At 43.3% G+C, this 13,034-nt stretch overlaps 21 non-coding genes across 21 annotated transcripts; all 21 read right to left on the reverse strand.

Moving 5' to 3' along the window:
* Positions 1–1,190: 1,190 nt before the first annotated feature.
* On the reverse strand, positions 1,191–1,263 carry trnam-cau (transfer RNA methionine (anticodon CAU)). The gene has a single exon. It is a non-coding gene; the product is annotated as a tRNA-Met (tRNA).
* A 459-nt stretch (positions 1,264–1,722) lies between these two features.
* Positions 1,723–1,795, reverse strand: trnam-cau (transfer RNA methionine (anticodon CAU)). Its single transcript has one exon. It is a non-coding gene; the product is annotated as a tRNA-Met (tRNA).
* Positions 1,796–2,253: 458 nt separating this feature from the next.
* trnam-cau (transfer RNA methionine (anticodon CAU)) lies at positions 2,254–2,326 on the reverse strand. The gene has a single exon. It is a non-coding gene; the product is annotated as a tRNA-Met (tRNA).
* A 454-nt stretch (positions 2,327–2,780) lies between these two features.
* trnam-cau (transfer RNA methionine (anticodon CAU)) lies at positions 2,781–2,853 on the reverse strand. The gene has a single exon. It is a non-coding gene; the product is annotated as a tRNA-Met (tRNA).
* Positions 2,854–3,311: 458 nt separating this feature from the next.
* Positions 3,312–3,384, reverse strand: trnam-cau (transfer RNA methionine (anticodon CAU)). Its single transcript has one exon. It is a non-coding gene; the product is annotated as a tRNA-Met (tRNA).
* A 458-nt stretch (positions 3,385–3,842) lies between these two features.
* On the reverse strand, positions 3,843–3,915 carry trnam-cau (transfer RNA methionine (anticodon CAU)). The gene has a single exon. It is a non-coding gene; the product is annotated as a tRNA-Met (tRNA).
* Positions 3,916–4,375: 460 nt separating this feature from the next.
* Positions 4,376–4,448, reverse strand: trnam-cau (transfer RNA methionine (anticodon CAU)). Its single transcript has one exon. It is a non-coding gene; the product is annotated as a tRNA-Met (tRNA).
* A 459-nt stretch (positions 4,449–4,907) lies between these two features.
* trnam-cau (transfer RNA methionine (anticodon CAU)) lies at positions 4,908–4,980 on the reverse strand. Its single transcript has one exon. It is a non-coding gene; the product is annotated as a tRNA-Met (tRNA).
* A 430-nt stretch (positions 4,981–5,410) lies between these two features.
* Positions 5,411–5,483, reverse strand: trnam-cau (transfer RNA methionine (anticodon CAU)). The gene has a single exon. It is a non-coding gene; the product is annotated as a tRNA-Met (tRNA).
* Positions 5,484–5,651: 168 nt separating this feature from the next.
* trnam-cau (transfer RNA methionine (anticodon CAU)) lies at positions 5,652–5,724 on the reverse strand. The gene has a single exon. It is a non-coding gene; the product is annotated as a tRNA-Met (tRNA).
* A 458-nt stretch (positions 5,725–6,182) lies between these two features.
* Positions 6,183–6,255, reverse strand: trnam-cau (transfer RNA methionine (anticodon CAU)). The gene has a single exon. It is a non-coding gene; the product is annotated as a tRNA-Met (tRNA).
* Positions 6,256–7,242: 987 nt separating this feature from the next.
* Positions 7,243–7,315, reverse strand: trnam-cau (transfer RNA methionine (anticodon CAU)). The gene has a single exon. It is a non-coding gene; the product is annotated as a tRNA-Met (tRNA).
* Positions 7,316–7,775: 460 nt separating this feature from the next.
* trnam-cau (transfer RNA methionine (anticodon CAU)) lies at positions 7,776–7,848 on the reverse strand. Its single transcript has one exon. It is a non-coding gene; the product is annotated as a tRNA-Met (tRNA).
* A 458-nt stretch (positions 7,849–8,306) lies between these two features.
* On the reverse strand, positions 8,307–8,379 carry trnam-cau (transfer RNA methionine (anticodon CAU)). Its single transcript has one exon. It is a non-coding gene; the product is annotated as a tRNA-Met (tRNA).
* A 460-nt stretch (positions 8,380–8,839) lies between these two features.
* On the reverse strand, positions 8,840–8,912 carry trnam-cau (transfer RNA methionine (anticodon CAU)). The gene has a single exon. It is a non-coding gene; the product is annotated as a tRNA-Met (tRNA).
* A 459-nt stretch (positions 8,913–9,371) lies between these two features.
* Positions 9,372–9,444, reverse strand: trnam-cau (transfer RNA methionine (anticodon CAU)). The gene has a single exon. It is a non-coding gene; the product is annotated as a tRNA-Met (tRNA).
* A 459-nt stretch (positions 9,445–9,903) lies between these two features.
* On the reverse strand, positions 9,904–9,976 carry trnam-cau (transfer RNA methionine (anticodon CAU)). The gene has a single exon. It is a non-coding gene; the product is annotated as a tRNA-Met (tRNA).
* A 459-nt stretch (positions 9,977–10,435) lies between these two features.
* Positions 10,436–10,508, reverse strand: trnam-cau (transfer RNA methionine (anticodon CAU)). Its single transcript has one exon. It is a non-coding gene; the product is annotated as a tRNA-Met (tRNA).
* Positions 10,509–10,967: 459 nt separating this feature from the next.
* trnam-cau (transfer RNA methionine (anticodon CAU)) lies at positions 10,968–11,040 on the reverse strand. The gene has a single exon. It is a non-coding gene; the product is annotated as a tRNA-Met (tRNA).
* A 459-nt stretch (positions 11,041–11,499) lies between these two features.
* On the reverse strand, positions 11,500–11,572 carry trnam-cau (transfer RNA methionine (anticodon CAU)). Its single transcript has one exon. It is a non-coding gene; the product is annotated as a tRNA-Met (tRNA).
* A 989-nt stretch (positions 11,573–12,561) lies between these two features.
* Positions 12,562–12,634, reverse strand: trnam-cau (transfer RNA methionine (anticodon CAU)). Its single transcript has one exon. It is a non-coding gene; the product is annotated as a tRNA-Met (tRNA).
* Positions 12,635–13,034: the final 400 nt, after the last annotated feature.

Genomic DNA, 13,034 nt, shown 5'->3' on the forward strand with positions numbered 1-13,034 from the left:
ATTGAATTCATGCTGACACAGAATCTTAAAATATTGCAAAATTGAGAGTAAAATAAGGACAAACTTAATTTGGTGATCTTAAAAAAATATAATATATTTCTCTCCCTCCATTTGCAACTGCACATATTTAAAGCTGACCATTCGTTGCTTTGGAAACTTGCGCTGGATGGATGGTTTCCTCAGAAAAAGTCACTGTCTGTGATGTATTTTAAAACACCTGCCTCGTATGAGGATCGAACTCACAACCTTCAGATAATGAGACTGACACAGTGCCTACTGTGCCAACGAGACAGACAGATACAGCCAGGTATGTTATATGTTGCCGACATATGTTGCGGAAACGCCCAAGTCCAATGTACGAACCAAAATCTGACTGAGACCAGAGGATTGTCCTGTTGTTCCCTGTCTCACTGTAATTTGAGGTCGGCTATGTTATATGAGTTGGAAAAAGTAATTCTCATTTGTTCTTGCAAAGAGTCAAACCTGAGGTATTTGCTCAACTATCTTGGGACAAACAAGAGAAGGTTACTTGGGGAAGAGAATTGCCCTTGAAACAGGACTCCGTCAGGAATGCTGACAACACGTTGCTTTGGTAACTTGCGCTGGATGTTTGGTTTCCTCAGAAAAAGTCACTGTCTGTGATGTATTTTAAAACAACTGCCTGGTATGAGAATCAGACTCACCACCTTAAGATTATGAGACTGACGCACTGCCTACTGTGCCAACGAGACTGAATGATGTATTCTGATATGCAATGAATTTCCCTAAATATGTGGTGGTAAACGGTAACCAGCAGATTTGACAGTACAGAAAATGATTTCTAGTTTATTGTCGGGACCAGGAAAGTTCAAGGAGTTGGTTGACCTAAGTTCACTCAGCAAGAGTCACTGTTTGAATTGTTTTCAAAGACGTACTTCGTGTGATGCTTGATTTCACAGCCTTCAGACAATGACACTTGTGCACCTGTTTCTGAGAAAAAAAATCATTCTCATCTGCTCTTGCAAAGCAACAAATACAAAGGACTCACAATGACGGCTTAGGTGGCAACCATAGAAGCCTACTGGGGGCAGAGAAATGCCCTTGTTACGGTCCTTGGTCACGATTGTTGACTCTTCGTTGCGTTTGCAACCTCTGCTTGATGAATGGTTTCCTCAGAAAAAGTCACTGTCTGCGGTCTATTTTAAAATAACTGCCTCGTATGAGGATCGAACTCACGACCTTCAGATTATGAGACTGACGCACTGCCTACTGTGCCAACGAGGCTGAACGATGCAGTCAGATATGTTATGAATTTCCCTACATAGGTGGTGGTAACCGGTAACCAGCAGAAATGATAGTACAGAAAAATATTTATCTTCTATTGTCAGGAACAGTCAAGTCCAAGGAGTTGGTGGACATAAATCCACTCACCAAGAGTCACTGTTTGACTTGTTTTTAAAACACGTACCTCGTGTGATGCTTGATTTAACAGCCTTCAGACAATGACACTTGTGCACCTGTTTCTGGGAAAAAAATCATTGTCATCTGCTCTTGCATCGCGACAAATACAAAGGACTCAGAATGAACCCTTCGGTGGCAACCAAAGGAGCCTACTGGGGGCAGAGAAATGCCCTTGTTTCAGTCCCTGGTCAGGATTGTTGACCATTCGTTGCTTTGGCAACTTGCGCTTGATGAATGGTTTCCTCAGAAAAAGTCACTGTCTGCGGTTTATTTTAAAACGACTGCCTCGTATGAGGCTTGAACTCACGACCTTCAGATTATGAGACTGACGCACTGCCTACTGTGCCAACGAGGCTGAATGATGCAGTCAGATATGTTATAAATTTCCCTACATAGGTGGTGGTAACCGGTAACCAGCAGAAATGATAGTACAGAAAAATATTTCAATTCTATTGTCGGGAACAGTCAAGTCCGAGGAGTTGGTTGACCTAAGTTCACTCAGCAAGAGTCACTGTTTGAATTGTTTTCAAAGACGTACTTCGTGTGATGCTTGATTTCACAGCCTTCAGACAATGACACTTGTGCACCTGTTTCTTAGAAAAAAAACATTCTCATCTGCTCTTGCATTGGGAAAAATACAAAGGACTCAGAATGACCCCTGAGGTAGCAACGATAGGAGCCTACTGGGGCCAGAGAAATGCCCTTGATTCGGTCCCTGGTCAGGATTGTTGACCATTCGTTGCTTTGGAAACTAGCGTTGGATGTATGGTTTCCTCAGAAAAAGTCACTGTCTGTGATGTATTTTAAAAGACCTGCCTCGTATGAGGATCGAACTCACGACCTTCAGATTATGAGACTGACGCACTGCCTACTGTGCCAACGAGGCTGAATGATACAGTCAGATATGTTATAAATTTCCCTATATATGTGGTGGTAACAACCATCAGAATTGATTGTAGAGAAAATTATTTCTAGTCTATTGTCGGGAACAGTCAAGTCCAAGGAGTTGGTTGACCTAAGTTCACTCAGCAAGAGTCACTGTTTGAATTGTTTTCAAAGACGTACTTCGTGTGATGCTTGATTTCACAGCCTTCAGACAATGACACTTGTGCACCTGTTTCTTCGAAAAAAATCATTCTCATCTGCTCTTGCATCGCGACAAATACAAAGGACTCAGAATGAACCCTTCGGTGGCAACCAAAGGAGCCTACTGGGGGCAGAGAAATGCCCTTGTTTCAGTCCCTGGTCAGGATTGTTGACCATTCGTTGCTTTGGCAACTTGCGCTTGATGAATGGTTTCCTCAGAAAAAGTCACTGTTTGCGGTTTATTTTAAAACGACTGCCTTGTATGAGGATTGAACTCACGACCTTCAGATTATGAGACTGATGCACTGCCTACTGTGCCAACGAGGCTGAATGATGTAGTCAGATATGTTATAAATGTCCCTACATAGGTGGTGGTAACCGGTAACCAGCAGAAATGATAGTACAGAAAAATATTTCAATTCTATTGTCGGGAACAGTCAAGTCCGAGGAGTTGGTTGACCTAAGTTCACTCAGCAAGAGTCACTGTTTGAATTGTTTTCAAAGACGTACTTCGTGTGATGCTTGATTTCACAGCCTTCAGACAATGACACTTGTGCACCTGTTTCTTAGAAAAAAAACATTCTCATCTGCTCTTGCATCGGGAAAAATACAAAGGACTCAGAATGCCCCTTGAGGTAGCAACTATAGGAGCCTAATGGGGCCAGAGAAATGCCCTTGATTCGGTCCCTGGTCAGGATTGTTGACCATTCGTTGCTTTGGAAACTAGCGTTGGATGTTAGGTTTCCTCAGAAAAAGTCACTGTCTGTAATGTATTTTAAAACACCTGCCTCGTATGAGGATCGAACTCACGACCTTCAGATTATGAGACTGACGCACTGCCTACTGTGCCAACGAGGCTGAATGATGCAGTCAGATATGTTATAAATTTCCCTACATAGGTGGTGGTAACCGGTAACCAGCAGAAACGAATGTACAGAAAAATATTTCAATTCTATTGTCGGGAACAGTCAAGTCCGAGGAGTTGGTTGACCTAAGTTCACTCAGCAAGAGTCACTGTTTGAATTGTTTTCAAAGACGTACTTCGTGTGATGCTTGATTTCACAGCCTTCAGACAATGACACTTGTGCACCTGTTTCTTAGAAAAAAAACATTCTCATCTGCTCTTGCATCGGGAAAAATACAAAGGATTCAGAATGACCCCTGAGGTAGCAACGATAGGCGCCTACTGGGGCCAGAGAAATGCCCTTGATTCGGTCCCTGGTCAGGATTGTTGACCATTCGTTGCTTTGGAAACTAGCGTTGGATGTGTGGTTTCCTCAGAAAAAGTCACTGTCTGTGATGTATTTTAAAACACCTGCCTCGTATGAGGGTTGAACTCACGACCTTCAGATTATGAGACTGACGCACTGCCGACTGTGCCAACGAGGCTGAGTGATCCAGTCAGATATGTTATAAATTTCCCTACATAGGTGCTGGTAACCGGGAACCAGCAGAATTGATCGTACAGAAAATTATTTCGAGTCTCTTGTCGGGAACAGTCAAGTCCAATGAGTTGGTTGACCTAAGTACACTCAGCAAGAGTTACTGTTTGAATTGTTTTTAAAAGACGTACCTCATGTGATGCTTGATTTAACAGCCTTCAGACAATGACACTTGTGCACCTGTTTCTGAGAAAAAAAATCATTCTCATCTGCTCTTGCAAAGCAACAAATACAAAGGACTCACAATGACGCCTTAGGTGGCAACCATAGAGGCCTACTGGGGGCAGAGAAATGCCCTTGTTACGGTCCTTGGTCACAATTGTTGACTCTTCGTTGCGTTTGCAACTTGTGCTTGATGAATGGTTTCCTCAGAAAAAGTCACTGTCTGCGGTCTATTTTAAAACAACTGCCTCGTATGAGGATCGAACTCACGACCTTCAGATTATGAGAATGACGCACTGCCTACTGTGCCAACGAGGCTGAATGATGCAGTCAGATATGTTATAAATTTCCCTACATAGGTGGTGGTAACCGGTAACAAGCAGAAATGATAGTACAGAAAAATATTTCTCTTCTATTGTCAGGAACAGTCAAGTCCAAGGAGTTGGTTGACCTAAATCCACTCACCAAGAGTCACTGTTTGACTTGTTTTTAAAACACGTACCTCGTGTGATGCTTGATTTAACAGCCTTCAGACAATGACACTTGTGCACCTGTTTCTGAGAAAAAAATCATTCTCATCTGCTCTTGCATCGCGACAAATACAAAGGACTCAGAACGAACCCTTCGGTGGCAACCAAAGGAGCCTACTGGGGGCAGAGTAATGCCCTTGTTTCAGTCCCTGGTCAGGATTGTTGACCATTCGTTGCTTTGGCAACTTGCGCTTGATGAATGGTTTCCTCAGAAAAAGTCACTGTCTGCGGTTTATTTTAAAACGACTGCCTCGTATGAGGATTGAACTCACGACCTTCAGATTATGAGACTGACGCACTGCCTACTGTGCCAACGAGGATGAATGATGCAGTCAGATATGTTATAAATTTCCCTACATAGGTGGTGGTAACCGGTAACCAGCAGAATTGATCGTACAGAAAATTATTTCGAGTCTCTTGTCGGGAACAGTCAAGTCCAATGAGTTGGTTGACCTAAGTTCACTCAGCAAGAGTCAATGTTTGAATTGTTTTTAAAAGACGTACCTCATGTGACACTTGTGCACCTGTTTCTTAGAAAAAAAACATTCTCATCTGCTCTTGCATAGGGAAAAATACAAAGGACTCAGAATGCCCCTTGAGGTAGCAACTATAGGAGCCTACTGGGGCCAGAGAAATGCCCTTGATTCGGTCCCTGGTCAGGATTGTTGACCATTCGTTGCTTTGGAAACTACCGTTGGATGTTAGGTTTCCTCAGAAAAAGTCACTGTCTGTGATGTATTTTAAAACACCTGCCTCGTATGAGGATTGAACTCACGACCTTCAGATTATGAGACTGACGCACTGCCTACTGTGCCAACGAGGCTGAATGATACAGTCAGATATGCAACGATAGGAGCCTACTGGGGCCAGAGAAATGCCCTTGATTCGGTCCCTGGTCAGGATTGTTGACCATTTCGTTGCTTTGGAAACTACCGTTGGATGTTAGGTTTCCTCAGAAAAAGTCACTGTCTGTGATGTATTTTAAAACACCTGCCTCCTATGAGGATTGAACTCACGACCTTCAGATTATGAGACTGACGCACTGCCTACTGTGCCAACGAGGCTGAATGATGCAGTCAGATATGTTATAAATTTCCCTACATAGGTGGTGGTAACCGGTAACCAGCAGAAACGATAGTACAGAAAAATATTTCAATTCTATTGTCGGGAACAGTCAAGTCCGAGGAGTTGGTTGACCTAAGTTCACTCAGCAAGAGTCACTGTTTGAATTGTTTTCAAATACGTACTTCGTGTGATGCTTGATTTCACAGCCTTCAGACAATGACACTTGTGCACCTGTTTCTTAGAAAAAAAACATTCTCATCTGCTCTTGCATCGGGAAAAATACAAAGGACTCAGAATGACCCCTGAGGTAGCAACGATAGGAGCCTACTGGGGCCAGAGAAATGCCCTTGATTCGGTCCCTGGTCAGGATTGTTGACCATTCGTTGCTTTGGAAACTAGCGTTGGATGTATGGTTTCCTCAGAAAAAGTCACTGTCTGTGATGTATTTTAAAACACCTGCCTCGTATGAGGATCGAACTCACGACCTTCAGATTATGAGACTGACGCACTGCCTACTGTGCCAACGAGGCTGAATGATACAGTCAGATATGTTATAAATTTCCCTATATATGTGGTGGTAACAACCATCAGAATTGATTGTAGAGAAAATTATTTCTAGTCTATTGTCGGGAACAGTCAAGTCCAAGGAGTTGGTTGACCTAAGTTCACTCAGCAAGAGTCACTGTTTGAATTGTTTTTTAAAGACGTACCTCGTGTGATACTTGATTTCACAGCCTTCAGACAATGACACTTGTGCACCTGTTTCTAAGAAAAAAATCATTCTCATCTGCTCGTGCATTGAGACAAATACAAAGGACTGAGAATGACACCTTAGGTAGCAACAATAGGAGCCGACTGGTGGCAGAGAAATGCCCTTGATTCGGTCCCTGGTCAGTAATGTTGACCATTCATTGCTTTGGCAACTTGCGCTGGATGTCGGGTTCCCCAGAAAAAGTCATTGTCTGTGAAGTATTTTAAAACACCTGCCTCGTATGAGGATCGAACTCACGACCTTCAGATTATGAGACTGACGCACTGCCTACTGTGCCGATGAGGCTGAGTGATGCAGTCATATATGTAATAAATTTCCCTACATAGGTGGTGGTAACCGGTAACCAGCAGAATTGATCGTCCAGAAGATTATTTCGAGTCTCTTGTCGGGAACAGTCAAGTCCAATGAGTTGGTTGACCTAAGTTCACTCAGCAAGAGACAATGTTTGAATTGTTTTTAAAAGACGTACCTCATGTGATGCTTGATTTCACAGCCTTCAGATTATGACACTTGTGCACCTGTTTCTGAGAAAAAAAATCATTCTCATCTGCTCTTGCAAAGCAACAAATACAATGGACTCACAATGACGCTTTAGGTGGCAACCATAGAAGCTTACTGGGGGTAGAGTAATGCCCTTGATACGGTTCTTGGTAACGATTGTTGACTATTCGTTGCTTTGGCAACTTGCGCTTGATGAATGGTTTCCTCAGAAAAAGTCACTGTCTGCGGTGTATTTTAAAACAACTGCCTCGTATGAGGATTGAACTCACGACCTTCAGATTATGAGACTGACGCACTGCCTACTGTGCCAACGAGGCTGAATGATGCAGTCAGATATGTTATAAAATTCCCTACATAGGTGGTGGTAACCGGGAACCAGCAGAAATGATAGTACAGAAAAATATTTCGATTCTATTGTCGGGAACACTCAAGTCCAAGGAGTTGGTTGACCTAAGTTCACTCACCAAGAGTCACTGTTTGAATTGTTTTTAAAAGACGTACCTCGTGTGATGCTTGATTTCACAGCCTTCAGACAATGACACTTGTGCACCTGTTTCTGAGAAAAAAAATCATTCTCATCTGCTCTTGCATCGGGAAAAATACAAAGGACTCAGAATGCCCCTTGAGGTAGCAACTATAGGAGCCTACTGGGGCCAGAGAAATGCCCTTGATTCGGTCCCTGGTCAGGATTGTTGACCATTCGTTGCTTTGGAAACTAGCGTTGGATGTTTGGTTTCCTCAGAAAAAGTCACTGTCTGTAATGTATTTTAAAACACCTGCCTCGTATGAGGATCGAACTCACGACCTTCAGATTATGAGACTGACGCACTGCCTACTGTGCCAACGAGGCTGAATGATGCAGTCAGATATGTTATAAATTTCCCTACATAGGTGGTGGTAACCGGTAACCAGCAGAAACGAATGTACAGAAAAATATTTCAATTCTATTGTCGGGAACAGTCAAGTCCGAGGAGTTGGTTGACCTAAGTTCACTCAGCAAGAGTCACTGTTTGAATTGTTTTCAAAGACGTACTTCGTGTGATGCTTGATTTCACAGCCTTCAGACAATGACACTTGTGCACCTGTTTCTTAGAAAAAAAACATTCTCATCTGCTCTTGCATCGGGAAAAATACAAAGGACTCAGAATGACCCCTGAGGTAGCAACGATAGGCGCCTACTGGGGCCAGAGAAATGCCCTTGATTCGGTCCCTGGTCAGGATTGTTGACCATTCGTTGCTTTGGAAACTAGCGTTGGATGTGTGGTTTCCTCAGAAAAAGTCACTGTCTGTGATGTATTTTAAAACACCTGCCTCGTATGAGGGTTGAACTCACGACCTTCAGATTATGAGACTGACGCACTGCCGACTGTGCCAACGAGGCTGAGTGATCCAGTCAGATATGTTATAAATTTCCCTACATAGGTGCTGGTAACCGGGAACCAGCAGAATTGATCGTACAGAAAATTATTTCGAGTCTCTTGTCGGGAACAGTCAAGTCCAATGAGTTGGTTGACCTAAGTACACTCAGCAAGAGTTACTGTTTGAATTGTTTTTAAAAGACGTACCTCATGTGATGCTTGATTTAACAGCCTTCAGACAATGACACTTGTGCACCTGTTTCTGAGAAAAAAAATCATTCTCATCTGCTCTTGCAAAGCAACAAATACAAAGGACTCACATTGACGCCTTAGGTGGCAACCATCGATGCCTACTGGGGTCAGAGAAATGCCCTTGATATGGTCCTTGGTCACGATTGTTGACTCTTCGTTGCGTTTGCAACTTGTGCTTGATGAATGGTTTCCTCAGAAAAAGTCACTGTCTGCGGTGTATTTTAAAACAACTGCCTCGTAAGAGGATCGAACTCACGACCTTCAGATTATGAGACTGACGCACTGCCTACTGTGCCAACGAGGCTGAGTGATCCAGTCAGATATGTTATAAATTTCCCTACATAGGTGGTGGTAACCGGGAACCAGCAGAATTGATCGTACAGAAAATTATTTCGAGTCTCTTGTCGGGAACAGTCAAGTCCAATGAGTTGGTTGACCTAAGTTCACTCAGCAAGAGTTACTGTTTGAATTGTTTTTAAAAGACGTACCTCATGTGATGCTTGATTTAACAGCCTTCAGACAATGACACTTGTGCACCTGTTTCTTCGAAAAAAATCATTGTCATCTGCTCTTGCATCGCGACAAATACAAAGGACTCAGAATGAACCCTTCGGTGGCAACCAAAGGAGCCTACTGGGGGTAGAGAAATGCCCTTGTTTCAGTCCCTGGTCAGGATTGTTGACCAATCGTTGCTTTGGCAACTTGCGCTTGATGAATGGTTTCCTCAGAAAAAGTCACTGTCTGCGGTTTATTTTAAAACGACTGCCTCGTATGAGGCTTGAACTCACGACCTTCAGATTATGAGACTGACGCACTGCCTACTGTGCCAACGAGGCTGAATAATGCAGTCAGATATGTTATAAATTTCCCTACATAGGTGGTGGTAACCGGTAACCAGCAGAAATGATAGTACAGAAAAATATTTCAATTCTATTGTCGGGAACAGTCAAGTCCGAGGAGTTGGTTGACCTAAGTTCACTCAGCAAGAGTCACTGTTTGAATTGTTTTCAAAGACGTACTTCGTGTGATGCTTGATTTCACATCCTGCAGACAATGACACTTGTGCACCTGTTTCTGAGAAAAAAAATCATTCTCATCTGCTCTTGCAAAGCAACAAATACAAAGGACTCACAATGACGCCTTAGGTGGCAACCATAGAGGCCTACTGGGGGCAGAGAAATGCCCTTGTTACGGTCCCTGGTCACGATTGTTGACTCTTCGTTGCGTTTGCAACTTGTGCTTGATGAATGGTTTCCTCAGAAAAAGTCACTGTCTGCGGTCTATTTTAAAACAACTGCCTCGTATGAGGATCGAACTCACGACCTTCGGATTATGAGACTGACGCACTGCCTACTGTGCCAACGAGGCTGAATGATGCAGTCAGATATGTTATAAATTTCCCTACATAGGTGGTGGTAACCGGTAACCAGCAGAAATGATAGTCCAGAAAAATATTTCTCTTCTATTGTCAGGAACAGTCAAGTCCAAGGAGTTGGTTGACCTAAATCCACTCACCAAGAGTCACTGTTTGACTTGTTTTTAAAACACGTACCTCGTGTGATGCTTGATTTAACAGCCTTCAGACAATGACACTTGTGCACCTGTTTCTTCGAAAAAAATCATTGTCATCTGCTCTTGCATCGCGACAAATACAAAGGACTCAGAATGAACCCTTCGGTGGCAACCAAAGGAGCCTACTGGGGGTAGAGAAATGCCCTTGTTTCAGTCCCTGGTCAGGATTGTTGACCAATCGTTGCTTTGGCAACTTGCGCTTGATGAATGGTTTCCTCAGAAAAAGTCACTGTCTGCGGTTTATTTTAAAACGACTGCCTCGTATGAGGCTTGAACTCACGACCTTCAGATTATGAGACTGACGCACTGCCTACTGTGCCAACGAGGCTGAATAATGCAGTCAGATATGTTATAAATTTCCCTACATAGGTGGTGGTAACCGGTAACCAGCAGAAATGATAGTACAGAAAAATATTTCAATTCTATTGTCGGGAACAGTCAAGTCCGAGGAGTTGGTTGACCTAAGTTCACTCAGCAAGAGTCACTGTTTGAATTGTTTTCAAAGACGTACTTCGTGTGATGCTTGATTTCACATCCTGCAGACAATGACACTTGTGCACCTGTTTCTGAGAAAAAAAATCATTCTCATCTGCTCTTGCAAAGCAACAAATACAAAGGACTCACAATGACGCCTTAGGTGGCAACCATAGAGGCCTACTGGGGGCAGAGAAATGCCCTTGTTACGGTCCCTGGTCACGATTGTTGACTCTTCGTTGCGTTTGCAACTTGTGCTTGATGAATGGTTTCCTCAGAAAAAGTCACTGTCTGCGGTCTATTTTAAAACAACTGCCTCGTATGAGGATCGAACTCACGACCTTCGGATTATGAGACTGACGCACTGCCTACTGTGCCAACGAGGCTGAATGATGCAGTCAGATATGTTATAAATTTCCCTACATAGGTGGTGGTAACCGGTAACCAGCAGAAATGATAGTCCAGAAAAATATTTCTCTTCTATTGTCAGGAACAGTCAAGTCCAAGGAGTTGGTTGACCTAAATCCACTCACCAAGAGTCACTGTTTGACTTGTTTTTAAAACACGTACCTCGTGTGATGCTTGATTTAACAGCCTTCAGACAATGACACTTGTGCACCTGTTTCTGGGAAAAACATCATTCTCATCTGCTCTTGCATCGCGACAAATACAAAGGACTCAGACTGATCCCTTCGGTGGCAACCAAATGAGCCTACTGGGGGCAGAGTAATGCCCTTGTTTCAGTCCCTGGTCAGGATTGTTGACCATTCGTTGCTTTGGCAACTTGCGCTTGATGAATGGTTTCCTCAGAAAAAGTCACTGTCTGCGGTTTATTTTAAAACGACTGCCTCGTATGAGGATTGAACTCACGACCTTCAGATTATGAGACTGACGCACTGCCTACTGTGCCAACGAGGCTGAATGATGCAGTCAGATATGTTATAAATTTCCCTACATAGGTGGTGGTAACCGGTAACCAGCAGAATTGATCGTACAGAAAATTATTTCGAGTCTCTTGTCGGGAACAGTCAAGTCCAAGGAGTTGGTTGACCTAAATCCACTCACCAAGAGTCACTGTTTGACTTGTTTTTAAAACACGTACCTCGTGTGATGCTTGATTTAACAGCCTTCAGACAATGACACTTGTGCACCTGTTTCTGGGAAAAAATCATTGTCATCTGCTCTTGCATCGCGACAAATACAAAGGACTCAGAATGAACCCTTCGGTGGCAACCAAAGGAGCCTACTGGGGGCAGAGAAATGCCCTTGTTTCAGTCCCTGGTCAGGATTGTTGACCATTCGTTGCTTTGGCAACTTGCGCTTGATGAATGGTTTCCTCAGAAAAAGTCACTGTCTGCGGTTTATTTTAAAACGACTGCCTCGTATGAGGCTTGAACTCACGACCTTCAGATTATGAGACTGACAACCTGCCTACTGTGCCAACGAGGCTGAATGATGCAGTCAGATATGTTATAAATTTCCCTACATAGGTGGTGGTAACCGGTAACCAGCAGAAATGATAGTACAGAAAAATATTTCAATTCTATTGTCGGGAACAGTCAAGTCCGAGGAGTTGGTTGACCTAAGTTCACTCAGCAAGAGTCACTGTTTGAATTGTTTTAAAAGACGTACTTCGTGTGATGCTTGATTTCACAGCCTTCAGACAATGACACTTGTGCACCTGTTTCTTAGAAAAAAAACATTCTCATCTGCTCTTGCATCGGGAAAAATACAAAGGACTCAGAATGCCCCTTGAGGTAGCAACTATAGGAGCCTACTGGGGCCAGAGAAATGCCCTTGATTCGGTCCCTGGTCAGGATTGTTGACCATTCGTTGCTTTGGAAACTAGCGTTGGATGTTAGGTTTCCTCAGAAAAAGTCACTGTCTGTAATGTATTTTAAAACACCTGCCTCGTATGAGGATCGAACTCACGACCTTCAGATTATGAGACTGACGCACTGCCTACTGTGCCAACGAGGCTGAATGATGCAGTCAGATATGTTATAAATTTCCCTACATAGGTGGTGGTAACCGGTAACCAGCAGAAACGAATGTACAGAAAAATATTTCAATTCTATTGTCGGGAACAGTCAAGTCCGAGGAGTTGGTTGACCTAAGTTTACTCAGCAAGAGTCACTGTTTGAATTGTTTTCAAAGACGTACTTCGTGTGATGCTTGATTTCACAGCCTTCAGACAATGACACTTGTGCACCTGTTTCTGAGAAAAAAAATCATTCTCATCTGCTCTTGCAAAGCAACAAATACAAAGGACTCACAATGACGCCTTAGGTGGCAACCATCGAAGCCTACTGGGGGCAGAGAAATGCCCTTGTTACGGTCCTTGGTCACGATTGTTGACTCTTCGTTGCGTTTGCAACCT

This window comes from Phycodurus eques, chromosome 7 (genome assembly GCF_024500275.1).
Source record: "Phycodurus eques isolate BA_2022a chromosome 7, UOR_Pequ_1.1, whole genome shotgun sequence".
NCBI classification, from domain to species: Eukaryota; Metazoa; Chordata; class Actinopteri; order Syngnathiformes; family Syngnathidae; genus Phycodurus; species Phycodurus eques.